This window comes from Ranitomeya variabilis, chromosome 4, assembly GCF_051348905.1.
Source record: "Ranitomeya variabilis isolate aRanVar5 chromosome 4, aRanVar5.hap1, whole genome shotgun sequence".
Lineage (NCBI taxonomy): Eukaryota > Metazoa > Chordata > Amphibia > Anura > Dendrobatidae > Ranitomeya > Ranitomeya variabilis.
Genome location: NC_135235.1, coordinates 516,459,001 through 516,472,926, shown reverse-complemented (window position 1 = coordinate 516,472,926; position 13,926 = coordinate 516,459,001). Strand labels below are relative to the sequence as shown.

The window sequence follows — 13,926 nt, the reverse complement described above, 5'->3', positions numbered from 1 at the left end:
GGAAAGGAACAACTTTGTAATCACAGACCACACATGGATAGCACACGGACACAGGTTCCACAAAACATATGGACATAGCACCATAGACTATAATGTTCTATCTGTGCAAAGCACACATAAAAACCCATATGTGAAAAACATCTGAATGAGGTATTATGCGAAAGTTATTTTGGTCACCAACACAATTTTCACTTTCAACTAGATGTTAAAATTAAAAAGTTAACTGTTCCTCGCTGAATAAAGGTAGAAACTGTAACGAAAGTGTACAGTACAGTCGAAATGCTGAGTCGATTGACATCTATAGATCAATATTCTGGGTTAATTATAAACTCAACATTGTTTGCTATGCCTGATATAAAATTTGTTTTGATAAATGATCGGTGATTTCTACACTAATGACTTTCCTCCACTACACCACTGAGCGAAAGCAAATGGACACTCACAAACTCAAGTGTCCAAGTCAGAGACCAGCAGTAGATAAGCAAGCAGCAGATAAGTAAGTGGACCCATTGTTTGCATGGCTCATCAGATTATATACTGCCATTAGTATAGTAAGTGACTGCTGAGGTCACAGACTGGATGCAGCAGGCACATACAGCATGTCATATCCTCGGGAAACCTGTAGGTACCTAGAAACCTTCGGAATCACCAGAGCGCACCTGCACTGATCAGCAAAGCAGAAGGCTGGTTTACTGTAAGCCAAAAAAATAGGGCATTTTAGGAATCCATCAAGCCATCTTTTTAGCGTTCCTGATTATTTTTTTGCCACGATTTTCCGAAAACGCAGTAAAAGTACTGTGATTCTACCACATTTTCAGAAACAAAAACCCCAAAAAGAATAAGCCGGAGTAAAAGTTGGTATGCATGCAACGTATCGGAGCATGTTCATACTGGCCATTAAACAGAAAATCTAAGATAGAAAGAAAATGAGCAAAAATGCTGCTCTAAATAAGTGAGAAGTAACAGTACATAGAAATGACATAGGATACTTTAGCAAATACTGTTTTAGCTTTTTTTTTTTTTTTTTTTTTTTTTTTTTTTTTAAAAAGCGTAAAAGCCATCCCACCGCAACAAGGAATACCGAAATCGTGTTCCTAGACTAGCTCTAATATTAATACTTTATCATGTGTCAAAGGGGACCTCGCTGTGAATAAGGGCAAAGAGTGTAAGGCTACGTTCACATTTGCGTTGCGTCAGGCGCAGCCGCGGCGACGCATGCATCATGCGCCCCTATATTTAACATGGGGGGCGCATGGACATGCGTTGTCTCGCGTTTTGTGACACATGCGTCATTTTTGGCGCAACTGTCAGGGCGCAGAGAACGCTGCCTTTAGCAATTTTTTTGCGTTAAAAAAATGAACGCATGCATCACAAAATGCTGCGTTAAGCATGCGTTGTGTCGCCGACGCAGTACACAACAACGCAAATGTGAACGTAGCCTAAGGAAAAAAAAAACAAAAAAAAAAAAAAAAAACAACTCAAGACCAGTAATGCATCATGTGAACACCTTGTATTATAATGGACATATACAAATGTGTGAATGCTGGCCTATGGTTTGCCCACACCAAGATAGTTTAAGATTGGAGAAGAAATGCTCAAAAAACTGAGTTTTGAGGAGCTTCTGATCTAGAAACAGCTGGGGGGGGGGGGGGGAAGAAGAAAAAAAAAAAAAAAAAAAAAAAAAAAAAGCAGTGTATACACACAGATTAGAAAATATGCTTGTTCCAAAATATTCCAGTGCTTCGTGTCAAAATTTGATTCCTCAGAAAATCTTTTTTTTTCCCTACACTGCTTTACAGAACATCTGTCTACCAATGTTATTGCGCCAAGGAAGGTATCAATGCATTACAGGTTTACCAAACCAAGAGTCTGGCTATGTGCATAAGTTCAGGATTTTTCACGTTTTTTCCGCGTATTTTCGGCCGTTTTCCGCAGGGAAAACGCTTTATTAAAAAAAAAAAAAAAAAAAAAGCATACATATGCATCCCATCATTTTTAATGCATTCTGCAATTTTTGTGCACATGATGCGTTTTTTTCCCACACAAAAAAAGCATCGCAGTAAAAAACACAGCATGTTCATTCATTTTGCAGGTTTTTCGCGTTTTTCCCACTATTTAATGCATTGGGAAGCTCCGGGATAAAATAAAAAATAAAAAATAAAAAAAATAGCGAAAAACACGCATGCGGATTTCTTGCAGAAAAAGTCCGGTTTTGTTCATGAAAATTCTGCAGAAAATCCTGACGTGTGCACATAGCCTCTGAATGGCAATCAGCCTCTATAAAACAACTTGTCGGGACAAATTCATCAAGCAATTTTCGCTAGAATTCTATTTAAAAAATAAATAAATAAAGTGTATGGCAACCCCTAGCTGGCGGTGGTGCATGGCAATGCGCTAAATACATTAAATAGGCACGCCCCTCTTAATCAATTTGGCGCATCTTACTCCAGCACTCCCTTCATTAAGGCCGACATAGAATCCAAGGTCAGGTTTTTATATTTTTCTATATTTTTCCTTTAATTTTACTATTCCAGCAGGAACTATTCCAAGATCTGGACAGTGAGATCTTATGGTTAGGCCACTGTAATCACTAAATCAAATTGGCACTGCAAACGTTAAATCTGCATGCCACTTGTCAGTCCTTACATCAGATGTCACTCCACACACAAAACAAACCTTCAACCTTCCCACTCCTGTCTGTACAACTCTGGTCTGTGATGTGTATGCAGAACACAAGGCTACGGGTGATTTACCTAAGAGCATGCAGAGACAGTATAGCGACACATCAACAGTGACATGGAATTCTACTCCGCCATCGGCTGAATCAGTAATGGGAGGAAAACTGACAGGAGCACAGAGGTCATAAATGACATTAACAGTCAATGGTCATGAGAGGAATTTAAAATACAGAACCAGAGAGTCTATGGCTTTCTATTGTTATGCATAATAAGTATGTTCACTTTATATATGTAGATGGTACCATAGTCTACATAAAGCGTTAGGGATATTCTAATAACACCAGGCTATCACCTATCCACTATGTACAGTGCCTTGCGAAAGTATTCGGCTCCCTGGAACTTTTCAACCTTTTCCCACATATCATGCTTCAAACAAAGATACCAAATTTTTGTTGGTGAAGAATCAACAAGTGGAACACAATTGTGAAGTTGAACAAAATGTATTGGTTACATTTTTGTGGAAAATCAAAAACTGAAAAGTGGGGCGTGCAATATTATTCGCCCCCTTTAACTTAATACTTTGTTGCGCCAACTTTTGCTGCAATTACAGCTGCAAGTCGCTTGGGGTATGTCTATCAGTTTTGCACATCAAAGATTGAAATTCTTGCCCATTCTTCCTTGGCAAACAGCTCGAGCTCAGTGAGGTTTGATGGAGATCGTTTGTGAACAGCAGTTTTCAGCTCTTTCCACAGATTCTCGATTGGATTGAGGTCTGGACTTTGACTTGGCCATTCTAAGGGTACCGTCACACATTGAAATTTTCATCGCTGCGACGGCACGATTCGTGACGTCGCAGCGTCGTATAATCATCGCTCCAGCGTCGTAGACTGCGGTCACACGTTGCAATCACGGCGCTGGAGCGATGCCGAAGTCCCCGGGTAACCAGGGTAAACATCGGGTAACTAAGCGCAGGGCCGCGCTTAGTAACCCGATGTTTACCCTGGTTACCAGCGTAAACGTAAAAAAACAAACCGTACATACTCACCCGTCGGTGTCCTTCAGGTCCCTTGCCGTCTGCTTCCTGCTCTGAGTGCAGCCGTACAATGAGAGCAGAGCGCAGCACCGCTGTGATCTGCTCTCACTTTCCGGCCGGCACTCAGAGCAGGAAGCAGACGGCAAGGGACCTGAAGGACACCGACGGGTGAGTATGTACGGTTTGTTTTTTTACGTTTACGCTGGTAACCAGGGTAAACATCGGGTTACTAAGCGCGGCCCTGCGCTTAGTTACCCGATGTTTACCCTGGTTACAAGCGAAGACATCGCTGGATCGCTGTCACACACAACGATCCAGCGATGTCAGCGGGTGATCAAGCGACGAAAGAAAGTTCCAAACGATGTGCTACGACGTACGATTCTCAGCAGGGTGTCTGATCGCAGTAGCGTGTCAGACACAGCGATATCGTAACGATATCGCTAGAACGTCACGAATCGTAACGTCGTAGCGATGGAAATTTCAATGTGTGACGGTACCCTAACACCTGGATACGTTTATTTGTGAACATTCCATTGTAGATTTTGCTTTATGTTTGGGATCATTGTCTTGTTGGAAGACAAATCTGCGTCCCATTCTCAGGTCTTTTGCAGACTCCAACAGGTTTTCTTCAAGAATGGTCCTGTATATGGCTCCATCCATCTTCCCATCAATTTTAACCATCTTCCCTGTCCCTGCTGAAGAAAAGCAGGCCCAAACCATGATGCTGCCACCACCATGTTTGACAGGGGTATGGTGTGTTCAGGGTGATGAGCTGTGTTGCCTTTACGCCAAACATATCATTTGGCATTGTTGACAAAAAGTTCGATTTTGGTTTCATCTGACCAGAACACCTTCTTCCACATGTTTGGTGTGTCCCCCAGGTGGCTTGTTGCAAACTTTAAACGACACATTTTATGGATATCTTTGAGAAATGGCCTTCTTCTTGCCACTCTTCCAAAAAGGCCAGATTTGTGAAGTGTACGACTGAGTGTTGTCCTATGGACAGACTGTCCCACATCAGCTGTAGATCTCTGCAGTTCATAAACAATGATCATAGGCCTCTTGGCTGCATCTCTGATCAGTCTTCTCCTTGCTAGAGATGAAAGTTTAGAGGGACGGCCGGGTCTTGGCAGATTTTGCAGTGGTATGATACTCCTTCCATTTCAATATGATCGCTTGCACAGTGCTTCTTGGGATATTTAAAGTTTTGGAAATCATTTTGTATCCAAATCCGGCTTTAAACTTCTCCACAACAGTATCACGGACCTGCCTGTTGTGTTCCTTGGTCTTCATGATGTGCTCTGTGCTTCAAACAGAACCCTGAGACTATCACAGAGCAGGTGCATTTATACGGAGACTTGATTACACACAGGTGGATTATATTTATCATCATTAGGCATTTAGGACAAGATTGGATCATTCAGAGATCCACAATGAACTTCTGGAGTGAGTTTGCTGCACTGAAAGTAAAGGGGCCGAATAATGTTGCACGCCCCACTTTTCAGTTTTTGAATTTCCACAAAAATTTAAAATAACCAATAAATTTCGTTAAACTTCACAATCGTGTTCCACTTGTTGTTTATTCTTCACCAAAAATTTACATTTGGTATTTTTATGTTTGAAGCATGATATGTGGGAAAAGGATGAAAAGTTCAAGGGGGCCGAATACTTTCGTAAGGCACTGTAGGTGAATTCTACTAGATAGGTGGGCGACTGATCATCGAAACCCCCACCAATAATTGAATGGTGACTGAATTCCTATTGATTACCCCAATCCAGTGAATGGATTATAAATTCATACCAGAATACCCCTTTAGAGGGGGATCTGTCGCTGGACAAACTGCATACATTACATAACTCCCTCAGACCTGATGAGGTTGATGTTCTTACTAGGAAAATTCACATTAGAACAACTGTGTATCACTAATAAACTGAGCATTTTAGGAGTATGGACAGAGCTGGATTCATAAAACGCTCAGTTTAAAGATCAGGGGAACAAACTTTAAATAAAGATTATGTACTGATTTTGGCATTAGTTTATTAAGTAAGAATACAAGCTTCCTCAGATGTAATAAATCTATTTAATAATGCAGTCTAAATTGTGAAATTTGGTGAGAGATCTGCATTATGTGACCATCCACACAGGGATTGAAAAGTAACATTTCACATATATAGTCTAAGTACCCTGTCCTCCATTTGCCTCCTATATTCGAATCAACGTTGCTCCCTTTTGCTTCCAAGATGCCCACCGCAGTGGAATGGGGAGTGCAGTTAGACGTCTGATCCACACCTCCCCTGCTTTACTATGGAACAGCACAGAAAGAAAGGCAAGATATGGTCTACACTTACTATGGCAGGTGACTTCTTGGAAGCAAAGGAAAGTAGAACGCAAATCTAAGTGGTGGGGCAGAGGGAGGAAAACGGAGTGCACCAAGTATGGTAGCAATATATGGGAAATGTATAGTAACTTTTCAGTCCCATGGGTGGAGGGTCACTTTATGCAAAGAACCCAACACACACACTAAGATCAGCTGAAAGCACGATAAAGATTAGTCTGAAGAACAGCCTAAGGTGTATGTGTTCCCTGATAAATGTAATGGGACAGAAAGGTCAGACATGTCTGAATTGAGGTATGTTGCTGGCAGAGGAGTGGCAGCAGCTCCTCTGTATGGGAGAGTTGTGGACCACATGATCGACCAAACCAACGGTCAGCAGACTATGATGTATACGGGGCTTATCTGAAATACATTGCATCTCTTATCTTGTATTAGTCCGGGAGATGCCTTTACAATTCTGCAGCTAGTGCCGAAATCTCCCAGACCATCTTTCTGACTTAAAACAAAGATTTATTTGACTTTATCTCTAAACACATTCTCCATCTTTAGCTCAAAGGTGAACATAGATTGTGGAGTGTGAACATACCTTTAGGCCATGTGCACACGTTGCGGATTTCTTGCAGAAATTTCCTGAAGAAAACCGGAAATTTTCTGCAAGAAATCCGCATTTTTTTTTTTTTGCGTTTTTTTTCCGTTTTTTTAGCATTCTGCAAGCGTGATTAGCTTGCAGAATGCTAAAGTTTTCCAAGCGATCTGTAGCATCGCTTGGAAAACTGACTGACAAGTTGGTCACACTTGTCAAACATACTGTTTGACAAGTGTGACCAACTTTTTACTATAGATGCAGCTTATGCAGCATCTATAGTAAAAGATAGAATGTTTAAAAATAATTAAAAAAATAAAAAAATGCTTATACTCACCCAGACATCTCATCAGCGGCGTCCGTTCGTCTTCCTATAGCTGGTCTGTGCGCACAGGACCTTCCGTGACGTCACGGTCACGTGAGCGGTCACATGACCGCTCACGACCAATCACAGGACAGTGACGTCATCGGCAAGGTCCTTCGCCGCACATCAGCTACAGGAACCGAACGGCAGCGTGCAGCGGTGAGGCGGGAACACTGCGCGGGACATCGAGGGTGAGTATAGGACTATTTTTTATTTTATTTCTTATTTTTTGACCACTTATATGGTGCCCAGTGCGTGGAGGAGAGTCTCCTCTCCTCCACCCTGGGTACCAACCGCACATAATCTGCTTACTTCCCGCATGGTGGGCACAGCCCCGTGCGGGAAGTAAGCAGATCAATGGACTCCTAGGTGTGCGGAATCCCTGCAATTCCGCATTTTTAATGAACATGTTGCTTTTTTTTCCGCTATGCGATTTTTTCGCTGAAAAAATCGCAACATTTGCACAAAAAATGCGGAATACCTTGTAAATAATAGGAGGCATATGTTAGCGTTTTTTTCGCGTTTTTATCACGTTTTTATAGCGAAAAAACGCGAAAAAAACGCTAAAAATCCTGAACGTGTGCACATGGCCAGAGCTCAAATCATTTTTGCACAATGACAATTGGTGGTTTACTATTACACTCGCTGTAGTCCTATTCAATTCGGTGTTTGTAGGACGGCAATTTCACTGAACGGGCAGAGGCATCATTTACATTGTTATAGATGCAAAATTGAATTCTAAACTACGGTTTTAGCTCATTAACATGGAATGATGTTAGGGCAGTTCATCATTTGCATTAGAACAATAATTGCTATATGTATATGGGTCATTATTTAGGTTAACTCACACATTCTGGCGAGAGCTGCTCCTTTATATTCCGAATCTCCCATTTCGGTCTCCAGGACTTCTCTCCTGCTGCACCAGTTTTCTGGAATGCAATACCCTAGATAATCTGATTAATTCCCAGTCTCCATAGTTTTATTCATGCCCTAAAAACACATTTCTTTAGAGTGGCGTATCTAACCAACTATTCCATGTTCTCCATAAGCACTTTGTATCTGTACTTGTACACATATTGTCTGGTTACTAGTTCATGTAGCGTTCGCTGAATGCCCCCATTTATTATATTGACGGCTGGACCTTACACGACAAGCGTTTTTTGTTACCTTTTGTGTCTCCCCCATTTCCTCATAGATTGTAAGCTTACGAGCAGGACCCTCACTCCTCTTGGTATCTGCTGGACTATGTGTTACTCTATAATGTCTTATACTGTTTGTACAAGTTCTCATTGAATTGTAAAGTGCTGTGGAATGATTTGGCGCTATAGAAATAAAAAGTATATACAAACACACACTTATTATACACATACATACTCCCGGATGGAGCAAGATCCACAAATGTGACTACGAGCATCTATGATCAACTTCTGCGCATGCTTGAATGATACTATATTTTAGGCACATATAACTGTGCCACAGAGTTGAATGGACCATTGTGGAGTGTGCAGGCTGCCACCCTAAACAGGACAAGGGATCCAAGCTCTCTTGATTAATCGCTACGAACCAGAAAAGTTTCACTATAGAAAAATAAGGATCTTGCCCAATTTATGACGATTCTCAGCAAATCATCAAGACAAAAGGAGAGGGGCTAAGATAATTAAAAAAAAAAGTCATGTCTTCTACCATATTCTACATTTTTTTGGTAAACTTTGCTCCGTAAATCTTCCCAAATGTGGCCAAGGAGTATTGAGAAATTATACAATACATGGAGGTAGAGTGACTTGTAAAAGTCATTAGGGCTACATTATCTATCCTGCTGTGCCATCATTGTACAGAAACAGAAGTTTGCATAAACTTTCCATGGAGCACAGCACTAATGTACTTATATTTGCCTAAATGTGCAGAAAGCCAAGTTTGAATCTGCATCATTTTTTATTATTATAATGACGTTTTTACACTGCGGGAGGAGTAAAAACACTTTCATTTTCATTCATGATCAAGTATTGCTCAGATAAGATTAAGAACTTCCAGCAAATTGTCGAATTAAATGGAAAAATGACGTGGGCAATGTCTCTTCAGTGCAGTGGGAATTTATATTCACAAAGTTTCAAGTGCACCTTCCCACCTGCTTGTTTTACCTCAATCTCCACCCACCCTCATCTTTGATTGACAGCTCTGGCTTTAAAGACCCACAGAACGGCAGAAATTGATGGAAAACAAGCAGGTGGGAAGGTGCACTCAACTGACTGTCCACGCCATGGTGCACCAAGCACCTGTACTTTATTTTAATAGTCTGAGCTGAGAGACTCCCTTTAAGCAACTCATAACCCTGTAATAATGAGTGTGCACCTAAAGGGGTTGTCCGGTCCAAAAAGATAAGTCTGCAGTCACGCACAGTGACTGCAGACTTATGAATCACCCCCAGCGTACGCACTGTGCACTGCAGGTATTCGCCGCTGTCTGACTGCAGGACGCTGACGTGTTATAGGTAGTAGCCCAACAGCTGCTTGAGGTCTGCAGGACAATCAGAGGCTTGCAGAATCTTGCAGTCAGGGGAAAAGTCCTGTAAACTTTAGAAGTATTGAATTATATAGGATAGGCCATTAAATACCGACACAGTAAGTCTAGAAACACTCTGGTGAAGTGAAGTGATGGCTCTTTGTGCGTTACATACGGTAATTCCTTAGAGGCCACGAGTGAATCCAGACTACTGCCAGCAGGACCCTCGGCAGCATTTTAAAATACTGGCATCATATTGTCATATCAAATAGCGACGCAGGAGAACTGGACGGCAATATCAGAAGCACCCCATATGTAGAACAGAGGCAGGCTACCGGGTAACAGAAAAGGGAAATTAAACGGGTTAACTTGCTTTTACTTCATGCAAAATGAGGGGCAAATGAAGCACTCACAACACTAACGCCTTACCCAACAGTGACTTTGGCCACGACAGATCATGCGGCCAAAGATCGCTTTGTGCCATCGCTACATTGGAGATGCATTGTGACTGCATTACATCGGGGTACCAAGATGAACAAGTCACAAAGTCAGAACTAGCTAGATTTCTTGTGATTTGCTCATCATGGGAACCTGCAGGTCGCAGCGCGCCCCAATCATCTTCCCTACGATGCAACGTACAAGGGACACAGTCTGATCAATGTGACCTGTGTCGTGACCAAAGCTGCTGTTTAGCCCCAGCCTAAGAGGTATACGTGACACGCTATGGCCAAGGTTTGAACAAGTCCAAGAATTTCGTCTAGCCACCCAGTAGCATCTTGATCGGTGGACAGTCATCCGAGATGCATAGGCACCTTTACTGAGAGTTTCTCATGATAGAACAATCTTTTTTTAACCACAGATGTAGATTGCACCAATGATTACACTTATGATAGGTGGAGATGTGCATTTTGCATTCTTGGATTACAAAAATAGGACTGTCTGAGATGACTATCATAAAGGAACATCTTCAGAACAAGGTCACCCTCCCAGGCACACCTTGTGACAATCAAGCTATGTCACAGAAATATATGCAAGATATTACGTCCTAGAAACTTCTTATAGACACTAACGTGGTGACCAATATAATAGATTTGGAAGTCTTCATCTTGCTCCTAAACACTAAAATGAGAAACTGATGTTTCAGAATAAGAACCAACGTGACACATTCATCATGTTCGAGATTAGAGCACAGGCCAAATGTGTAGTTAACACAGGAGGTATACGCCTGACAGGATGGATACCACCGCATCTGGCCACCGTAAGTTCCCACTGTAACAAAAAAAAAAAAAAAAACACATACTGCATGGTATACATTTCTTTGCATCGTCCCTCTGTATAGGAAAGTGCAATCTGCTGTGCCTTCTAGGACTACATTCCCACGATGAGATTTGATGTTGCAGATTTTCTGCACTCATTAAGTAATAGAGGGTACTGGCATTTTTTTTTAGAAAATAAACAGCATAAAAAAAAAATCATCATGGGAACTTAGTTTTATAAAATGTTGTTTTCGTATCTCCAGCATGTCAATTTTGTCAGCATTTCTGCAGGATTTTTCACCCATTCAAATGAATAGAGGGGGGGGGGGGGTTGAGCAAGTAAAAACGATCTCTTTCGCAGCGCTATTCCTGCCAACACTCTGGTTTCTGCAGCAGAAAAATCTGCAGCGAATACTCAGTGTGTGCACACAGCCTAAGCATCCGAAAGGAAAGGCAGAGCTTGAGAAGCTGTGGATACACCATAGCATCTAGATACATGCTGAACTCAAAAATCCTGGCATTGTAAAAAAGGAAAAATAACTAGACTTTTATACAATTGGGAGTTCTGAGCTCCCATAGGTAGCTATAGATGAAAAAGGGGACTGGATCTCAATACAAGGAAAAAAGGGAAACATTTCCCAAGGATCCTTCAGATTCTTTTCATAATTGTATATGTCTTTAACTGAAAATCACCCATCACCCTACAACCGCTGGGAGTCCAACTTATCAGCAAAATTAAGAGCTGGTTAGGTGATCCTTACAGAGAAATAACCGTGATGTCAATACAGTGCAGCAGCCCCTACATTCTGAGAACTGGTGGGGAACCCAAAAGTCGGGAATCCATGGATCATTAGAGGGGATATCTGTTCACAGGTTCATTGATGACCTATCCTGAAATGTTACTAGAATGTGAACAATGAACTTCTGCACTAGGCAGCTCCATCCAACGTCTAGCAGCTGCTGAAGAGCGCTGCATAACAACTATATGTAATCTAGTGAATAAAACACAAAAGGTTAATTTATAAAACTGGACTGATTAAAAAAAAAAATTTATTTGTCTATCTATACAAGCGCTGTTTTGTGAATGAGGTAAGAAATCTACAATTCCCCTTGAGAACAATAAAGTGTATTGTATCATATCGTATATGCACATACTGTATATACAAGTTGATATGTGGCCAAGATCTCTGTTGCCTTGACTCCTGCAACTGACTCAAGGGGGGGGGGAGAAAGACTGTGCTCAATACTGGACAAACCTGAGTTTTCAGGTTTGTCTTAAGTTATACATTAAAGAGCGCAAGTCGCCTAGACAGACCCCTTAGCTGAGAGAATCTGGGAGATGAAAGGCTGGGTACCTAGATAATGAGATAGAGTCACTTACCTGCAAACCCAAAAATAAACTATAAAAAGGGAGATCTAACCTATAAAGTCCACAGATCAGCCTTATATTATGTACAATCTATAAATCCATACACCCCTGGGTCACTGTACACAGAAACCACACATATATTAACTGACATGGATGCTACTATTATAATAACATACAGCAAACTCTATAAAAGGACAATTATACTACCGCTGGACTATATACCACCGTACACCACTAAGAGCTCCATGAACATTTCACATGATCTCATAAGAATGATCACAGCCGTGAACACGTGGAGGGCAGGACGACTGCAGATCAAGGGTTTTAATGAGTTAAAGTCATGTCTTATTCATTGCGTCTCTATCAAACACAATTCCACCACACTTAGAACTTTCAGATGGAACTTGAAAACGCACCCCTCCAAGAAAGCTTACAGCCTGCAAAGACCACCTCGCCACCACGGATGCTGCAGCAAGCCCCTAAGGACTGTCTCCCCCATCATCCTGGTAACTGTAACCCCACAAGGGCAGGGCCCTCTCCTCTGTGCCTGGCATTTCTCTTTGGATGTAACCCAATGCATAGAGTGAGCGTTTACACCCACAGAAGCGGAGATACGGGGTGCAGTTGGTCAGCTTCTCCTATGCACAGCGCAATCACCGTGGTACCTGCCTGTAACACCTGGGGCCCTGTGTTAGCGGATAGGGCCAAGGCTTAGGGTTATGCCCTGCACTGGGCTGCAAGTTGGCTTTCTACACTGAGACTTTCATAAACAGGAACACAACACACAACTACTAAAAACTTCTGCTAAACGGCCAGAGCCTGTGGGGATTGGAATAGTGAGACTAGGCAGAGAGGGGTTACCCATGGCCTGGCATCATGATACATGGGTGCCATCACAGGTGGCAGGAAGTGATGGGCACAGAACACTGCGCCAGCCCACGAGCAGAACAGGACCAGTATACATAGAGGCAAACCCCAGTGTGCAAGAACCCAAAGTGCCAGGCGGAGGAGAGCCAGCCCTGCGCCCCAGACAATGACTAGTCATGGTCACCTACGGCACAGCCAGTCCTGCAGTGACGCAGCAGCAGCACTCACCCGGCTCTGCTGTCCTGTCTGTGGGTCTCTGGCAGCTCCTTCTCTTTTGTTGCTGCCTCGGAGCCCCCTCTTCCTACAGTACAGTGCCTCTCCTCACCATCTGCTGACATGGGTACATCACCTAGCGATGCTCCTATTGGCTCAGCCCACACCACGTGTACTGTCTGACAACTACCGGCCAATCGGATTCATACTGCCCATAGAAAGGAGCCGCCCCTGACACGTCACCAGGATGCCGCAAGGGCGTTTGGGAGATGTAGTCTTGCGATGTATTAGGGCTCTATAGCTTAGTAGTACAACTATGGGGGTCACATAATGACTATATAGAGCTGCTTTCTGTTTATCTATCTATATGTATATACATATATGTTACAGTTTATTGAAAAGTATCAAACCTTACAAGATTTGTAAATCGCTTACCTTCAGGAGAGGTTTCTTAAAGGGGTTGTACAGAATAATAATAAAAAAAGGATGCTTTCCTCTTAAAACTTTGCCACAGCCGTCTGCAGGTTGTTTGTGATATTGTAACTCAATCTACTTCAATAGTTCTGAGCTGCAATACTATTAACAACTTACAGACACTGGTGGCACTTTTTTATATATATATTTTGTAATAAATCAGCCATATTTTTCTATTTCTATAAAACTCCTTAAAAAAAAATCTCACTTTCCTGGTTGTTAGTTCTGACTAAATGTGATCTTTACTATCGCAA

At 42.1% G+C, this 13,926-nt stretch overlaps 1 protein-coding gene across 2 annotated transcripts in view; it reads right to left on the bottom strand.

Moving 5' to 3' along the window:
• The window catches only part of ACLY (ATP citrate lyase), an 80,433-nt gene extending 67,058 nt beyond the window's left edge, over window positions 1–13,375 (bottom strand). Inside the window, exon 1 of one of the 2 annotated variants that reach the window (XM_077252161.1) lies at window positions 13,214–13,375. The gene's annotated coding sequence lies outside the window, so the exon portion shown is untranslated. The remainder of the gene's footprint in view (window positions 1–13,213) is intronic. The other variant, XM_077252160.1, reaches the window with a different exon arrangement.
• Window positions 13,376–13,926: the final 551 nt, after the last annotated feature.